The sequence below is a fragment of the Elephas maximus genome, chromosome 1 (genome assembly GCF_024166365.1).
Source record: "Elephas maximus indicus isolate mEleMax1 chromosome 1, mEleMax1 primary haplotype, whole genome shotgun sequence".
NCBI classification, from domain to species: domain Eukaryota; kingdom Metazoa; phylum Chordata; class Mammalia; order Proboscidea; family Elephantidae; genus Elephas; species Elephas maximus.
In genome coordinates, this window is record NC_064819.1 from 231192798 (window position 1) to 231210018 (window position 17221).

Below are 17221 nucleotides of genomic sequence, written 5' to 3' on the forward strand. Positions count from 1 at the left end.
CATACTTTGGACATGGTATCTGGAAGGATCAGTCGCCGAAGAAGGACATCATGGTAAAGTAGAGGGTCAGCAAAAAAGAGGAAACGAGGTAGATTGACACAGTGGCTGCAACAATGGGCTCAAGCATAGCAACGATTGTGAGGATGGTACAGGACTGGGAAGTATTTCATTCTGTTGTGCATTGGGTCGTTATGAGTTGGAACCAACTCGATGGCACCTAACAACAACAGAACTTTAGCAGTATACTATTTAGTTGAAATTGATTCATCGGCAATTAATAACAGTTATAATGCTGGAGAGGAAAAAAAAAAACCTCAATTTTTTGAACATTTGTTTGTGAATTACAGTGTCCCTACAGTGCAAAAGGCATGGCAGTTTAGGTCATGTATATAGAAAGCTATGAGTTTGATTTTCCATGAAATTCCAAGTTAAAACGCCTTGTCATATTATCTGATCATATATTGGAGAAAGTGGTCACGGTTTATTCCTTATTTAGTTTTTCTTTGTTATAACTTATTTTGGGCAATAATAATTTGCATTAATGACTTAAACTCTCGAAATGATGTTTTTAGTAAGTCGTGTGAGTCCTAGAGCACTCCCCTTCTGGCATTTCTCAAGACCGTATATCACCTTTAATGACAGGAGAAGGACTGAAGGCTTACAGTGTTCAATCCTCAAGTCTAAGAGCTGACTGAAAAGCTCATTTATATTTTGGGCACAATTTACTTTTGGTTCTAGTTGAAAATGTTAGGCAAAAACTTCCTTTACCAAAATCTATCAACCTTGTTTTTATTCAGAACAGAAGCAGTAAGAACTCAAACATTTCTTTCTTTCTTTCTTTTTTTTTTTTTACAGTACATTTACAAAAACAGTATAAGACGGAGTTGTGGATTGGACTTCTTGGTAATCAGCAAAATTGATTTTATTGTTTTCAAATTTGTGGAGACCCGAGTGTTTATCAGATCATCATTGTGTAATTTCAGAAACGTTGGTTCCGAAGACTTAAACTGTAGCAGCAGTATGCTCAGTTGTCTGTGTTCCCTATATTTCAGTGCACTCGGACTATTTGGCTAACATCCTAAGTACTATGTCAGTGTTCTATGAGATGAAGAAGGTAACTTATACTGGTTCTTTTGTTAACCTTTCTCTCTAGATGAAACTGAATTCAATTGAATAAACTGTCCAAGGCCTCTTTCCCAGAATCTCAGAGGCTCTGTAAAAGGGGTCAGGGTTGCGTTGCTTCCAGGGTTAGCCTAACTGGTTTGCTTCCAGGCCCAGCTGAAGCCTTCTTGGTCTGCAAGGGGTAATGGGCTGTCTTAAGTGCCTCATTCCCAGGGAGGGTTTGGTACTGTCTTAACTAAGTATCAGATTATTTTAGCAGGTGGCTTACCATGTCTCTCAACATTGATTCTCCCACCAGTAAACTAACCGAAGTGGACAAAGAACACTAGTGAAATACAACACCTCCTTCACGCTTGGCTCCAGGGGAGAATCAGGTTTGTGGGTAATGCAATCAGCATCCACAGTATTTCTAAACAGCATAAAGAACATGCTCACAGACCAAATCACATACTAAATAGTGCCACACCTCAAAGAATGAATTCTCTTTCCTAGTGTAGTGATTTTTTTAATTGCTAGTTTTAGATGTTTAAACAGTATACTTTGAATTTTACAAAAAGTCTCTCCATTTTTTTGCCTCCAGATGGACATACTTTGGGATCACTTCCAAACTAAAACCAGGGCCTCAGTTCTGGTTTGAACTCATGCTGATAATTTGCATTTCTAACAAGTTCTCAGGCAATGCTAATGCTGTTGGTTAGGTACCAGTTCTGAGAACCACTAGTAGAGCAGTGATTCTCAAAATTTATTATACATAAGAATCATTGCAACTTATGGTGCAGTATAAACTTAAAAGCCCATAAACTACCCTTATTAAAATTGCATTTTCAAACAGAGCAAGTTGTTAGACATAAAAGGCATTTTAGAAATGATATGTGTATTTTTATCACACTAGAAAACTGATCAATTGAAATAGATAATTCTTATTTAAAGTTGAAGATTTACTGCTTCAGTGGTTTTTAACATAGCAATATTTTCTTTGCTCAATATTACCTGAAAACAAACTCATGACTATATTCTTGAAATCTAGATAGGTTGCTGTGATGCTGGAAGCTATACCACTGGTAACCAAATACAGCAGGGTCACCCATGGTAGACAGGTTTCAGCTGAGCTTCCAGAGTAAGACAGACTAGGAAGAAGAACCTGGCGATCTGCTTCTGAAAATAATTAGCCAGTGAAAACCTTATGAGTAGCAGCAGAATATTGTCTGATATAGTCCCGGAAGATGAGCCCCCCAGGCTGGAAGGCACTCAAAAGATGACTGGGGAAGAGCTGCCTCCTCAAAATAGAGTTGACCTTAATGATGTGAATGGAGTCAAGTTTTGGCAACCTTCATTTGCTGATATGGCATTACTCAAAATGAGAAGAAACAGTTGCAAACATCCATTAATAATGAGAATGTGAAATGTATAAAGTATGAATCTAGGAAAATTGGAAATCATCAAAAATGAAATGGAATGCATAAACATTGATATCCTAGGCATTAGTGATTTGAAATGAACTGGTATTGTCCATTTGGAATCAGACAATCATATGCTCTACTATGCTGGGAGTGACACATTGAAGAGGAATGGTGTTGCATTCATCGTCAAAAAGAACATTTTAAGATCTATCCTAAAGTACAATACTGTCAGTGATAGGATAATACCTATACACCTACAAGGAAGACTAGTTAATACAACTATTATTCAAATTTACTCACCAAACACTAATGCCAAAGTTGAAGAAATTGAAGATTTTTTCAACTTCTTCAGTCTGAAATTGATCAAACATGCAATCAGGATGCATTGATAATTACACATGATTGGAACGCAAAAGTTGGAAACAAAGAAGAAGTATCAGCAGCTGGAAAATATGGCCTTGGTGATAGAAAAGGTGCTGGAGATGGCATGATTGAATTGCAAATACCTTTTCTCAACAACATAAATGGTGACTATACACGTGGACCTCACCAGATGGAATACACAGGAATCAAATCGACTGCATCTGTGGAAAAAGACAGTGGAAAAGCTTCATATTATCTGTCAGAACAAGGCGAGGGGCCGACTGTGGAACAGACCATCAGTTGCTCATACGCAAGTTCAATCTGAAGCTGAAGAAAATTAGAACAAGTCCACGAGAGCCAAAGTACGGCCTTGAGTGTATCTCACCTGAATTTAGAGACCGTCTCAAGAGCAGATTTAACACATTGAACACTAATGAATGAAGACCAAATGAGTTGTGGAATGACATCATATGTGAAGAAAGCAAGAGGTCATTAAAAAGACAGGAAAGAAAAGACCAAAATGAATGTCAGAAGAGACTCTGAAACTTGCTCTTGAAAGTCGAGAAGGTACAGAAATTAAAGAAATGATGAAGTAAAAGAGCTGAACAGAAGATTTCAAAGGGTGGCTGGAGAAGACAAAGTATTATAATGACATGTGCAGAGATCTGGAGTTAGAAAACCAAAAGGGAAAAACATGCTCGGCATTTCTCAAGCTGAAAGAACTGAAGAAAAAATTCAAGCCTCAAGTTGCATCAAAACAAGATGGAAGGAATACACAGAGTCACTATACCAAAAATAATTGGTTGACGTTGAACCATTTCAGGAGGTACCATATGATCAGGAACTGAGGGTACTGAAGGAAGAGGTCCAAGCTGCATCGAAGGCATTGGTGATAAACAAGGCTCCAGGAATTGATGGAATACCAATTGAGATGTTTCAACAAACGGATTTAGCACTGGAAGTGCTCACTTGTCTATGCCAAGAAATTTGGAAAACAGCTACCTGGCCAACCAACTGGAAGATATCCATACTTATGCCTATTCCAAAGAAAGGTGAATGCAGAAATTATTGAACAGTATCATATGCAAGTAAAATTTTGCTGAAGATCATTCAAAAGCAGCTGCTGCTGTACATTGACAGGGAACTGCCAGAAATTCAAGCCAAATCCAGAAGAGGATGTGGAACAAGGATGGATCTTGGCTGAAAGCAGAGAATATCAGAAAGATGCTTATGTGTGTTTTATTGACTATGCAAAGGCATTCGACTGTATGGATCACAACAAATTATGGGTAACGCTGCAAAGAATAGCAATTTCACAACACTTAATTATGCTCATGGGGAACCTGTACATAGATCAAGAGGCAGTTGTTCCAACAGAACAAGGGGTTACTTCATGGTTTAAAGTTAGGAAAGGTGTGTGTCAGGGTTGTAACCTTTCACCATACTTATTCAACCTGTATGCTAATCAGATAATCTGAGAAGCTGGACTATATGAAGAAGAATGGGGCATCAGGATTGGAGAAGACTCATTAACAACCTGTGGTATGCAGATTACATAGCTTTGCTTGCTGAAAGTCAAGAGGACTCGAAGCACTTGCTGATGAAGATCAAAGGGCACAGCCTTCAGTGTGGATTACACTTCAGCATAAAGAAAACAAAAATCTTCACAACTAGACCAATAAACAACATCATGACAAACAGAGAAAATACTGAAGTTGTCAAGGATTTCATTTTTCTTGCATCCACAATCAACGCCCATGGAAGCAGAAGTCAAGAAATCAAAAGACATGTTGCATTGGGCAAATCTGCTGTAAAAGGCCTCTTTAAAGTGTTAAAAAGCAAAGATGTCACCTTGAAGACAAAGCTGCACCTGATCCAACCCGTGGTATTTTCAGTCACCTCATGTGCATGGGAAAGCCGGAAAATGGATAAGGAAGACTGAAGAAGAATTGATGCCTTTGAACTGCGGTGTTGGTGAAGAATATTGAATATACCATTGACTGCCAAAAGAATGAACAAATCCGTCTTGGAAGAGCTACAACCAGAATGTTCCTTAGAAGCAAGGCTGGTGAGACTATGTCTCACATACTTTGGACATGTTATCAGGAGGGAGGGATCAGTCCCTGGAGAAGGATATCATGCTTGGTAATGTAGAAAACCAAACCAAACCAAACCTGTTGCCGTCAAGTGGATTCTGACTCATAGCGACTCTATAGGACAGAGTACAACTACCCCATAGGGTTTCCAAGGAGCACCTAGTGGATTAGAACTGCTGACCTTTGGTTAGCAGTCATAGCACTTAACCACTACGCCACCAGGGTTTTCTGGTAGAGGATCAATGACAAAGACAAAGACCCTCAACAAGATGGGTTGACCCAGTGGCTGCAACAGTGGACTCAAGCATAAGAACAATTGCGAGGATGGTGCAGGACTGGGCAGTGTTTCATTCTGTTGTAGGTAGGGTCTCTATGAGTCGGAACCAACTCAACGGCACCTCAAAGCAACAGATATGTCCCAAATTTCTGAATAAAAAGGATTTTTTTTTAACCTTCCCCAAAGTAAGTTTCACAAATAAATTTTTGGTATTGTTTCCCAGATGGTCATGGATGTTCATCCATTCTTCTAACCAAACACTTTATCTAGCTAATGGCTGGAGAAGGCAGCTGGGGTTCACTATGACATACTCCCCTCATGTCATGTGATGGCCTGTACTACCTCCAGCCTCTGTTCTTTGGGGGTCTGGGAGATGGACAGGGGTTGATAGGGTCTGGTCACGGTACCTAATTCATACTGTCCAATTTCCATTGTCTGTAACATTGGGAACTATATTCTGGGTCAAATGAGAATAAGAATCCAAAGCTCATTTAAAGAACCTGGAGAAGAAACAATGCTCAGATGGGCTAAATATATATGTATGTGTGTGTGTATATATATATATGTTGTTGTTAGGTGCCATCGAGTCGGTTCCAACTCATAGCGACCCTATGCACAACAGAACGAAACACTGCCCGGTCCTGCGCCATCCTCACAATCGTTGTTATGCTTGAGCTCATTGTTGCAGCCACTGTGTCAGTCCACCTCATTGAGGGTCTTCCTCTTTTCCGCTGACCCTGTACTCTGCCAAGCATGATGTCCTTCTCCAGGGACTCATCCCTCCTGACAACATGTCCAAAGTATGTAAGATGTAGTCTCGCCATCCTTGGTTCTAAGGAGCATTCTGGTTGTACTTCTAAGACAGATTTGTTTGCTCTTTTCGCAGTCCATGGTATATTCAATATTCTTCTCCAACACCACAATTCAAAGGCGTCAACTCTTCTTCGGTCTTCCTTATTCATTGTCCAGCTTTCACATGCATATGATGCGATTGAAAATACCATGGCTTGGGTCAGGCGCACCTTAGTCTTCAGGATGGCATCTTTGCTCTTCAACACTTTGAAGAGGTTCTTTGCAGCAGATTTGCCCAATGCAATGCGTCTTTTGATTTCTTGACTGCTGCTTCCATGGCTGTTGATTGCGGATCCAAGTAAAATGAAATCCTTGACAACTTCAATCTTTTCTCCGTTTATCATGATGTTGCTTGTTGGTCCAGTTGTGAAGATTTTGTTTTCTTTATGTTGAGGTGTAATCCATACTGAAGGCTGTGGTCTTTGATCTTCATCAGTAAGTGCTTCAAGCCCTCTTCACTATCAGCAAGCAAGGTTGTGTCATCTGCATAACGCAGGTTGTTAATGAGTCTTCCTCCAATCTTGATGCCCCGTTCTTCTTCATATAGTCCAGCTTCTTGTATTATTTGTTCAGCATACAGATTAAATAGGTATGGTGAAAGAATATAACCCTGATGCACACCTTCCCTGACTTTAAACCAATCAGTATCCCCTTGTTCTGTCTGAACAACTGCCTCTTGATCTATGTAAAGGTTCCTCATGAGCACAATTAAGTGTTCTGGAATTCCCATTCTTCACAGTGTTATCCATAGTTTGTTATGATCTGCACAGTCGAATGCCTTTGCATAATCAATAAAACACAGGTAAACATCCTTCTGGTATTCTCTGCTTTCAGCTGGGATCCATCTTACATCAGCAATGATATTCCTGGTTCCATGTCCTCTTCTGAAACCGGCCTGAATTTCTGGCAGTTCCCTGTCGATATACTGCTGCAGCCGTTTTTGAATGATCTTCGGCAGAATTTTGCTTGCGTGTGATATTAATGATATTGTTCTATAAATATTTACATATATACACACACACACACAGATACACACACACACACACATATATATATATATGGAAACCCTGGTGGCATAGTAGTTAAGAGTTCAGCTGGTAACCAAAAGATTGGCAGTTCAGATCCACCAGGTGCTCCTTGGAAATTCTACTCTGTCTTACAGGGTTTCTATGAGTCGGAATTGACTCCATGGCAATGAGTTTGATTTTTTTGTTTTATATATATATATATATATATATATAAAAGCAAACCCACTGCCATCGAGTCTATTCCAACTCATAGCGATCCTATAGTACAGAGTAGAACTGCCCCGTAGAGTTTCCAAGGAGCACCTGGCGGATTCGAACTGCCGACCTTTTGGTTAGCAGCCGTAGCACTTAACCACTACACCACCAGGGTTTCCATATGTATATATATATATATATACACACACACACACGTATGTATATAAACAACAACAAAAAAAACCCCAAACCCTTTGCTGTTGATTCTGACTCATAGCAACCCTATAGGACTGAGTAGAACTGCCCCACAGCGTTTCCAAGGAGCACCTGGTGGATTGGGACTGCTGACTTTTTGGTTACCAACTGAACTCTTAACTAGTATGCCACCAGGGTTTCCATATATGTGTGTGTGTGTGTGTGTGCGTGTGTGTGTGCGTGTGCGTATGTGTATCTATCTATCTATCTATCTATCTATCTATCTATCTATCTATCTATCTATCTATCTATCTATCTATCTATCTATCTATCTATCTATCTATCTATCTATCTATCTATCTATCATCTATCTATCTATCTGTCATCTATCTATCATCTACCTACCTACCTGCCTATCTAGCCCAGGCCCATCCCAGACGAGCTGAATCACAATTCATATTCATTGAAAAATGTGTTTTTTAACAAATGCTTTTAAGTACACCTCGTAACGGTCATAAGGGGGTTGAAGGAGTTTGCCAATGGAGGAAGGCAGGACTTTGTTTATACATTTCTAGGCAATACAAAGTTCAGGGCAACAACCACCTGGCTCCCAGTCGTGAAAACCAGGCCTGGTACACGGTGGGTACTAAATAAACACTTGTTGAGTAAATAAGTGACCAGGTATAAAGCCCAAACTATGTTTCTCCCCATGTTATAGAGGTGCACTGTAGGGTCTTCTGGAAACCCTGGTGGCATAGTGGTTAAGTGCCACAGCTGCTAACCAAAGGGTTGGCAGTTCAAATCTACCAGGCGCTCCTTGGAAACTCTACGGGGCAGTTCTACTCTGACTTACAGAGTTGCTATGAGTTGGAATCGACTTGATAGCACTGGGTTTTTTTTTTTTTTTTTTTTGTAGGGTCTTCAAGTGTGGAGCAGACTTCATGCTAACCATCCTACTAGTATGCTGTGGATTGAATTGTGTCCCCACAAAATCTGTACATGGCCCCTGTACATGTGGGTGTGATCCTGTTTGAAAATAGGGCTTTCCTTATGTTAATAAGGCCATACCAGCATAGTACCTTAAACCTAATCATTTCTGAGTTATAAAAAGACTGTAAATACAGTAAAAAGGAGTAAATACTGCTTTATGTTTAGAAGGAGTATATGGTGCTTTATGTTTTTTCTGACTGACAAAGGAAAATGACAATATAAAAAAGGGGTTTTAATGACTGATCTATAAATTGGACAGATGAATCCACCACAGAATAGAAATCTTCATGTTTTCATTTATCGCTTCTTCCTCCATCCAAAAAATGAACATGTGATTCAAAATGCTGTGGTCAAAATCTTCTTGATGCAAAGGATGAGGAAGGATCTTGGATAAAGTATGTCTCCTGTGAAGATACATATACACAATCTATAAACATTTAATAGAAGATACTTATCTCATTGAGTAAATCTTAGAGGGGCAGGGGTGATTGGTGTAGGTACCAGTATCTGGTAGCAGCAGGGGGTCACACTCTGAACAAGGCAGGGGGCTTAGAATCATCCCCCATGTGTCTCTGAGGAAAGTGTGCCCCTGTTCCCTAGAGTGTACAGGTGGATGGGTTCTGCAGACGGACCATGGGCACCCAATGTTTTCGGTTGTAAGGACTGGGAGGTACCAGTCATCCTTGGATCTCTGTTGCAGTCCTTAGGCCCCTGATGTGGGTAGGTGAGGACCCTGTTTAATAGGCAAAGCAATGTCAAACATCAAACACCCACCTCTCCACTGCACAGCTGAAACTGTTGGAGTTTGCCAACAAGGGCCTATTCTCCTGAAATAGGCCCACACAGGTCCATGCAGAGGGGAAAGGTACTCAAAGTCCATGGACCGTTTATGGCTGGACAGGAGCCGCTTCTGTCCTGAGCTCCCCTGGTTAGCGGAGCTGGCAAATTATCTTTTCCCCCAGTTGCAAATTTATTCCTTCTCTAAGGCTGGGAGGATGGCTCTAGGCACTCAGCAGGGCCTATTTCAGGCCCCGGGAATTCAGCCGCTGAAGCTGGCTTGGGGGTGGGGGGTGAGGTAAAATGTACACAAGTACTTAGCTTTTGCTGACAGCGCCGTTCTTCTCTGGTCCTGGAGGTGTGAGTAGGCTGTGTGGCTGCTGCTTCTCCCTGAGGAAACTGAGCCTGAACACTAGTACCAGCCCGTCACCGCTGCTCCTGGGAATGGTGCCTGAGGGCTCCCCCTGATTCAGGTCTGGTAACTCCTCTCCGCTTCGGAACCATCTCTTCCTCCCCCTGCTCCTCAGTTTGCTTTCTAAGCTTGCCTTTGATGCTCAGGGCTCCTAGCTTGTCATAAATATACTCATTTCACTTGCTTTTTCAGGTCTTTGTTGTAAAGAGGGCTCACCGGAAGTGTCTGTCTATTCCGCCATCTTGGCTGTGCCCCACTGATGAAGATCAAAGACTATAGCCTTCAATACAGATTGAACCTCAACATAAAGAAAATAAAAATCCTTACAACTGGACCAATAAGCAGCATCATGATAAACAGAGAAAAGAACGAAGTTGTCAAGGATCCATAATCAACGCCTATGGAATCAGCAGTCAAGAAATCAAACGATGTTACTGCATTGGCAAAATCTACTGCAAAAGACCTCTTTAAATGTTAAAAAGCAAAGATGTCATTTTGGGGACTAAGGTATGCCTGACCTAAGCCATATTATTTTCAATTGCTCATATCCATGCTAAAACTGGGCAATGAATAAGGAAGACCGAAGAAGAATTGACGTCTTTGGATTAGGGCGTTGGTGAAGAATATTGAATACACCGTCGACTGCCAGAAGAACGAACAGATCTGTCTTGGAATAAGTACAGCCAGAATGCTCCTTAGAAGCAAGGATGGCGAGATTTTGGACATGTTATCAGGAGTGACCAATCCCTGGAGAAGGATATCATGCTTGGTAAAGTAGAGGGTCAAAGAAAAAGAGGAAGACCTTTAAGGAGATGGATTGACACAGTGGCTGCAACAGTGGGCTCAAGCATAACAACGATTGCGAGGATGGTGCAGGACCAGGCGGTGTTTCATTCTGTTGTGCATAGGGTAGCTATGAGTCAGGAAGTAACAACAATGTTGTTCTCATATTCAAAATTAATATTCACCAAACACACAAGAAGTTCTAGGATTGTCTTGGATGATCCATCTGCCTGTGCCAGCCTACTAGGAAACATTGCCTAATTTTTAGACCTCGCTCACAGAAATAAAACTCCCATTTTGTTCTTTCAGTGTCTGAGGTTAAATTAGTCTGGTAACAGCAGGACACCTGAGGTCAGCATCATGGTGTGGCTCGATGGAACATCAGCGCCCTGATGCTGAATTCTCATGATGCTACTGCCACGGCCAGCTGGTGATGGCCTATCTTGATCCCATTTGAACACAGGAATGTAATTCTTATGTTTAGCTTTCAAGTAATCTAAGTTTTATAACATCATTCTTTCTGGGAGAGCCTTTTAGTTACCACCACTTTACATTTATAAAAATCCCATTTCACTTTGTTAGATTTTTAAAAACAAGGTAAGCAGAGGAAGCTCTATAAAGATGAAGTACGAGAACTCTTAACTGAATTCAACTGAGCATCGTGCAAATGCTATGGATTTCTGTCATTAGGGGAAGCTTTTAAATTTCTAAGGACTCTTTCTAAAAGGAATCAGAGTAAAAGATGTGGAGTCCTTACCTTACATTTTCTATGCAATCTATAGCTTCAGTTTCAAGAACCTGCTGAAGTAATGCTGGGTGCCGAGTATAAAATTTTCTATGGCAGGAAGGCCACCTGGACATATTGTCTGTTTAGAAACTCAACACTCTATCAACGTGTATGTTTACGTTCCCTTTGTGCTATGTTTAGAGAAAGAAAAACGACTGTGAAACAAGGAACGAAAGAAACTAAACAGGAGAGCGATGTATAAGAAGTTCTCTCTCACAGCCTTTAATAAATCCATCCTCTCCTACAAGGTCTGTTGTTGGATGGCTGAACAGATGGGGCTGGAGAAGGGTAGGCAGACCACAGCTTCATTCTCCCTGGATCTTTAAGCCCCTCTGTGGACTTGCTTCTTCCTTGCCTCTTGGATGGAATCTTGGGCAGATTTCATAGCTTTTCAAGTCACTCTTAAGATGCTAAAACATTCAGTCTAATGATTAAGTGATTCTAATACAGAGTGATAGTCAAAACTCCCAAGTCCCATTCAATTTACTGGCCCCTCTCCCCTTCCCAACTCAGCCAACCAGTGGGGTGGAAGAGGGTGGGGGCGGGGTGAGAATCACAGGCTTGTTCTTTGCTCCAAGTTTTCCCTGACTTGCTGAGGAGGCTGTGTGTCAGACCCTCAGAGGCTAGCCTGGGAATGGAGTCTGACAAGGTGTCCGTTGTGGTCTGGTTCCTTTGGGTGGTGAAGAGGGAATCTTGGCTCTTCTCACTGAGAACTTGGAGGGTGCCTCAAAGACCCTGGAGGGAGCTGCTGGAAGGAGACAGCTGCCCATCCTGTCTGGCAGCTCTGTCCTGGCGACCCACCCACAGAGCCCCAATCTGGTCTCCAAACAATGCCTCTGCCCCTACCCACAGATGGAGACAGATGCTCTGAGCAGCCACCTCTCAGTGAGGTGGGGAGGCATATGCCCCATTTTCCTTGGGACAGTACCAGTTTATGCCTGCTGTCCTGTGTCTTGTCCAAATTAGCATTTGTCTCAGGGTTTACATTTTTTAATTAAGCATTCTTATTAGCTGCAGTGAACACCAGGCTGAGTTTGCAAGAGCTCTGCTTTGTACTCACAACTTCTTCCATGTTCTCCTTTTAGCAAGGTGTGAGATGCAGGTGCAGAGACTGGGGGGCTCCCTGTAATGCGTGGTTAAATCTAAGCACGCTGCCTTTCTTTTCAGACCCTCTCCAGCTGCAACAGGATTTGCACCTCCTCGCTCACTGACAGAAGACGTGCTCAGACACAGGTGGCAAGGGGCATCGAGTCCTTTCTGTGCCCAGGGCTGCTGTGAGATGTATGTGGTACTGCCCGTTGCTGATGCTTGGCCTTTGAGACGCCCAGAGTCACCAGGCTGCCTCAGTGGGTTCAGTGGGGAACACGGGGAACGGCAGGTGAGGTGTGCAGAGAGAGAGGCTAGCACTCCTTGCTACAGTGCAGTCCCTGCGTGGTGCAAACATTATTACATGGTGTCAATCTGTTATTTATTCTTTGGTAATGCTTCTTTGTAAGTTTTGCAATTAACCCTTTCAACAACAATTAAACTCCAGGGAACACAGGTCAAACTCCTGAGTGGCCCCCTTGCCACCTCTTTCCAATCTAGACACTGTCCGGCACACAAGTCACTCCAAACAAGTGTCACCAGAAGGCCTCCTTCACCCACTTTCACATCTCGGGGTAGGCGAGCACTCAGCCTATGTCACCACTCTGCACACTCTCAGCATGTCCTACAACAGCATTGCCCCCCCCTTTTTTTTTTAACCCCTGAGAAGGGAGGCTGGTTTTAACATCCTGCTCCAGAACAGTGTAACAGAACAAAGACAACTAAGCCAAACAGCAGTTTATCAGTTTACCTTTAAAACACTGAGTAACTTTGTTTTATTCCACGGTAATTAACAAAAATGAGGTGCTGGTTAACTTAAGTTGATAAAATTCATTTTGAAAGGAATTTTTTAGGTGATGTTGGCAACAGCATCTGAAATAATGTCTTATTAATTCATCTCATGAAGACATAGGTTTCCAAGGCTGTAATCTTTACAGAAGCTGACTGCTGTATCTCTCTCCCATGGAACCGCTGGTGGGTTCCAACTGCCCACCTTTTGGTTACTAGCTGAGTGCTTAACCACTGTGCCACCAGGGCTCCTTTCATAAAAACAAGTGGCTGAACACTAGAAATTCAGGAAAAGTCATGGGAAAGCCATGAAAACTATGTGGAGAGAAAATATCACTAACTATATGAAAAAAAATAAAGCGTTGGTCTTTTTTTTTATATAAAAAAAATAAAGTGTTGGTCGCTTGGGCAACCAGTGCCTGTAAACTAAAATGTCCATGCATGAAATGAGGTCAGTCGTAAGTACAGGCACCTGCAAAGGAAGGGACTGAAAAATATGGGAAACTGGGGAACAATACAGAAAGTGAGATTGATGTAACTGCTCTGCTAACGTCTAAGTCCAATTAATGTCAATATTATTAGCTAATCTTTCCTTAGTTTATTCATTCAACAAACTTTTCTGATCCTTGCTATGTGGTTACTGGAAATCCAAAAACAGAACACGTCTTTGTCCTCAAAGAGCTCCAGGACTAGAGGTAAAAGCTGGCAGACAGTGGTGACGCCATGTGCCGGGGGAAACCGAGGGCTTTCTACTTTCAACTTTGCATATACGGTAAAGCAGTAAAGGCCAGTAAGGAGCCATGGTGGCGTAATCGTTAAGTGCTTGGCTGCTAACCAAGAGGTCAGTGGTTTGAACCCACTGTCGGCTCCGAGGGAGAAAAGACCTGGTGAACTGCTCCCATAAGGATTATAGCCTAGGAAAGCCTATGAGGTGGTTCTACTCTGTCCCACAGGGTTGCAATGGGTCAGAATTAACTAGATGTCACAAAACAACAAGGGGGAAAGTGATACAATTGAATTTAAATATCGATGGATCTCTCTAGCAGCAGTGAGAGAACGGCATGGCTGGAGGCAGGTGGCTGCAATGGCCTACAGGAAAATGGCAAGAAGGGGACCCCGTTGAGTTGAATGACTGCAGGTGGGATTATGTCAGAGAGACCTGGAAGCCTCAAAATTGTGGAGCCACAAGACAGAAACAGTCTGCATACTTGATTTCTTTTTTCGAAGGGAGCACCTCAGAGTTGTCCTCTTGAACGTCTGGATTAGGCTTTGCGTAAAACAAATTTTTATTCTGTTTAAGCTCCTGAGATTTTGGGATTGATTTTATAACTTTTCTGGGGGGTTAGCATTTAGGCTATATTTTCATAAAATGGATATTATCCTATCACTGACAATGTTGTACAACGTTGATAGATAAGGATAGTTCTTGAAAAGATTGACGTTGTCAAGGATTTCATTTTACTCGGATCCACAATTAACGCCCATGGAAGCAGCAGTCAAGAAATCAAACAACGTATTGTATTGGGCCAATGTGCCACAAAAAACCTCTTTAAAATGTTGAAAAGCAAAGATGTCACTTTGAGGACCAAGATACGCTTGATATTTTCATTTGCCTCATATGCATCCAAAAGCTGGATAATGAATGAGGGAGACTGGAGAAGAATTGACATCTTTGAATTATGGTGTTGGCAAAGAATATTGAATATACCATGGACTTCCAGAAGAAAGAACAAGTCTGTCTTGGAAGAAATACAGCCAGACTGCTTCTTGGAAGCGAGGATGGTGAGACTTTGTCTTATGTACTTTCAACATGTTATCTGGAGGGACCTGTCCCTGGAGAAGGACATCAGGCTTGGTAAAGTACAGGGTCAGTGAAAAAAGAGGAAGACCCTTGACAAGATGGACTCACACAGTGGCTGCAGCAATGGGCTCCTTTTTCTCTTCTCCTTCTGGGATTCCCATTATGTACATATTGGTATATTTGATAGTGTTCCACAGGTATCTAAGGCTGTGGTCATTTTTCTTCAGTTCCTCAGAGTGAATAATCTGAGTTGACTTAACTTCAAGTTCATGAATTTTTTCTTCTGTCAATTCAAATATGTATTGAGACTGTGTAGTGAATTTTTCATTTCAGTTATTGTACTTTTCAACACAAGAATTCCTATTTTTAAAAATGATTTCTATATCTTAATTCTATTCTCTGTTTGGTGAGACATCATTCTCATACTTTAATTCTTTAGACATGGTTTCCATTAGTTTTTGAGCATGTTTATAAGAGCTGATTTGAAGTATTTATCTAGTAAGTTCAATGTCTGGATTTCCTCAGGAACGGTTTGTATTGACGTCTTTTTTTTCCTTGCATATGGGCCAACCTTTCCTATTTTTTGCTTGCCATGTAAATTTTAGTTGAAAATTAGATATTTTAAATAATTATAATGTAACAACTCTGGAAATCTGATTCCTACCCCCACTCCAGGTTTTTTGATGCTGTTTATTGTTGTTGCTGTTTGTTCATGTAATGACTTCCCTTGGCAAATTCTGTAAAGCCTGTATTCTTTGTTGTGTGCAGCCACCAAAGTCTTTGCTCAGCGAGCTTAATTGTCAGCTAATAATTAGATTTCCTTAAATGCCCTTAAACAGTAAGTCTTCCACCCTTTGCCTGGGTACTTTTTGTATGTGTTGGGGGAGCATGCCTTCAATATTTTAGCAGTTTATAACTCTGCCTTAGCCTTAATTTTTTGCTTGTGCAGTCTCAAGGTCACCAAGAAGTGTGAGATTAAGGCCTTCATAGGTCTTTCCTGGGCATGTGCACAGACTACGTATAAATTCCCAGGAATATGTCAAAGTTTTCAAAGCCCCATATGAACATCTCATTCCCTAGATTTTCCTTTTTAAGTTTTTCATCAGCCTCTTGTATGCTCCCACTGTTATCTGCCTCAGGCAGCTGTGATATTAAATGATACTAAATAATTGCTACTCATTGTTTTTGACAAATGCCCTGGAGATAGGGCTTTTCTCTCTGAGCAAGCTCTGAGTCAGGCCAAATAAAGACAAGCTCTGTAAGTGGGACTTTTCCAGGGAGCTGCCAGACAGGTTAAAAAGTGACAATTCTCTGGAGATGGAATTCCTGGAGGTGCTCCAAACTTGTTCTGCCCCCTTCCAGTGGCTTCTAGGCTAGTGGTTTTCTCAGCCACTGTGGTTCTGAGAATCCCTGGTGGCACAGTGGTTAAGAGCTCGCCTGCTAACCAAAAGGCTGGCAGTCTGAATCCACCTTGGAAACCCTGTGGGGCAGTTCTACTCTGTCCTATAGGATTGCTATGAGTCGGAATTGACCTGATGGCAACAGGAAAGTGGTTCTGCATCTGTTGGTTTTCAAGGATACCATGGACTGGGGGGAAGAGTGTGGGAATAAGGCAAGTTAAAATGCTACAAAACTTATTTTTAATGAGAGTCAGCCATTTTTCTTGAATAAATCCTCCTCATTGTTGTAAGGCTTTGGATAAGATCCAGAGCTCTGGAAATGTTGAGTTTGACAATCTTTGCCTGTGTTCTCATTGCTTTTATGGAGGAGTGGATTTTTGGAGGTTTTACTCCACCATTCCAGAAGTGCTTCCTCCATAAACATTAATTTCTGTACTGTTCAGTAATGCTATATTCAGGACCTGCTCAGGAATATTTAATTTGGCCCCTGACTTCTGTGCTTTTTGAATTATCCATTTTTTTACTGCATTTTCCTTTATAGATACAAGTACAGCAAGTCTTCCTATCACTCTCCCTTTGATAATATACTACCTCTAATATGCTTTTTTAATATGCTGTGAGGTTAACATGCTGTTGGGTTAAAAAATAGCCAAATGGGTCAGCAATATGTTAGAATAGATTTGGAGGGGCCTTCTGGGTTTTTGGGTTCTGCAAGTAAAGTGCTTCAAGTCCTCTTTGCTTTCAGCAAGCAGGGCTGTGTCATCTGCATATCACAGGTTGTTAATGAGTCTATTTACAGTCCTGATGCTGCATTCCTCCTCATATGGTCCAGCTTCTTATTTGCTCATTATTATACACATTGAATGAG

The 17221-nt window shown here is 41.5% G+C and overlaps 1 long non-coding RNA gene across 1 annotated transcript in view; it reads left to right on the forward strand.

The window, feature by feature from the left end:
• The window catches only part of LOC126087376 (uncharacterized), a 61064-nt gene extending 45755 nt beyond the window's left edge, over positions 1 to 15309 (forward strand). The window contains exons 2-3 of the long non-coding RNA XR_007519749.1: positions 9654 to 9768; positions 9900 to 15309. This is a non-coding gene — a long non-coding RNA (uncharacterized LOC126087376). The remainder of the gene's footprint in view (positions 1 to 9653; positions 9769 to 9899) is intronic.
• The last annotated feature ends 1912 nt before the right edge of the window (positions 15310 to 17221 follow it).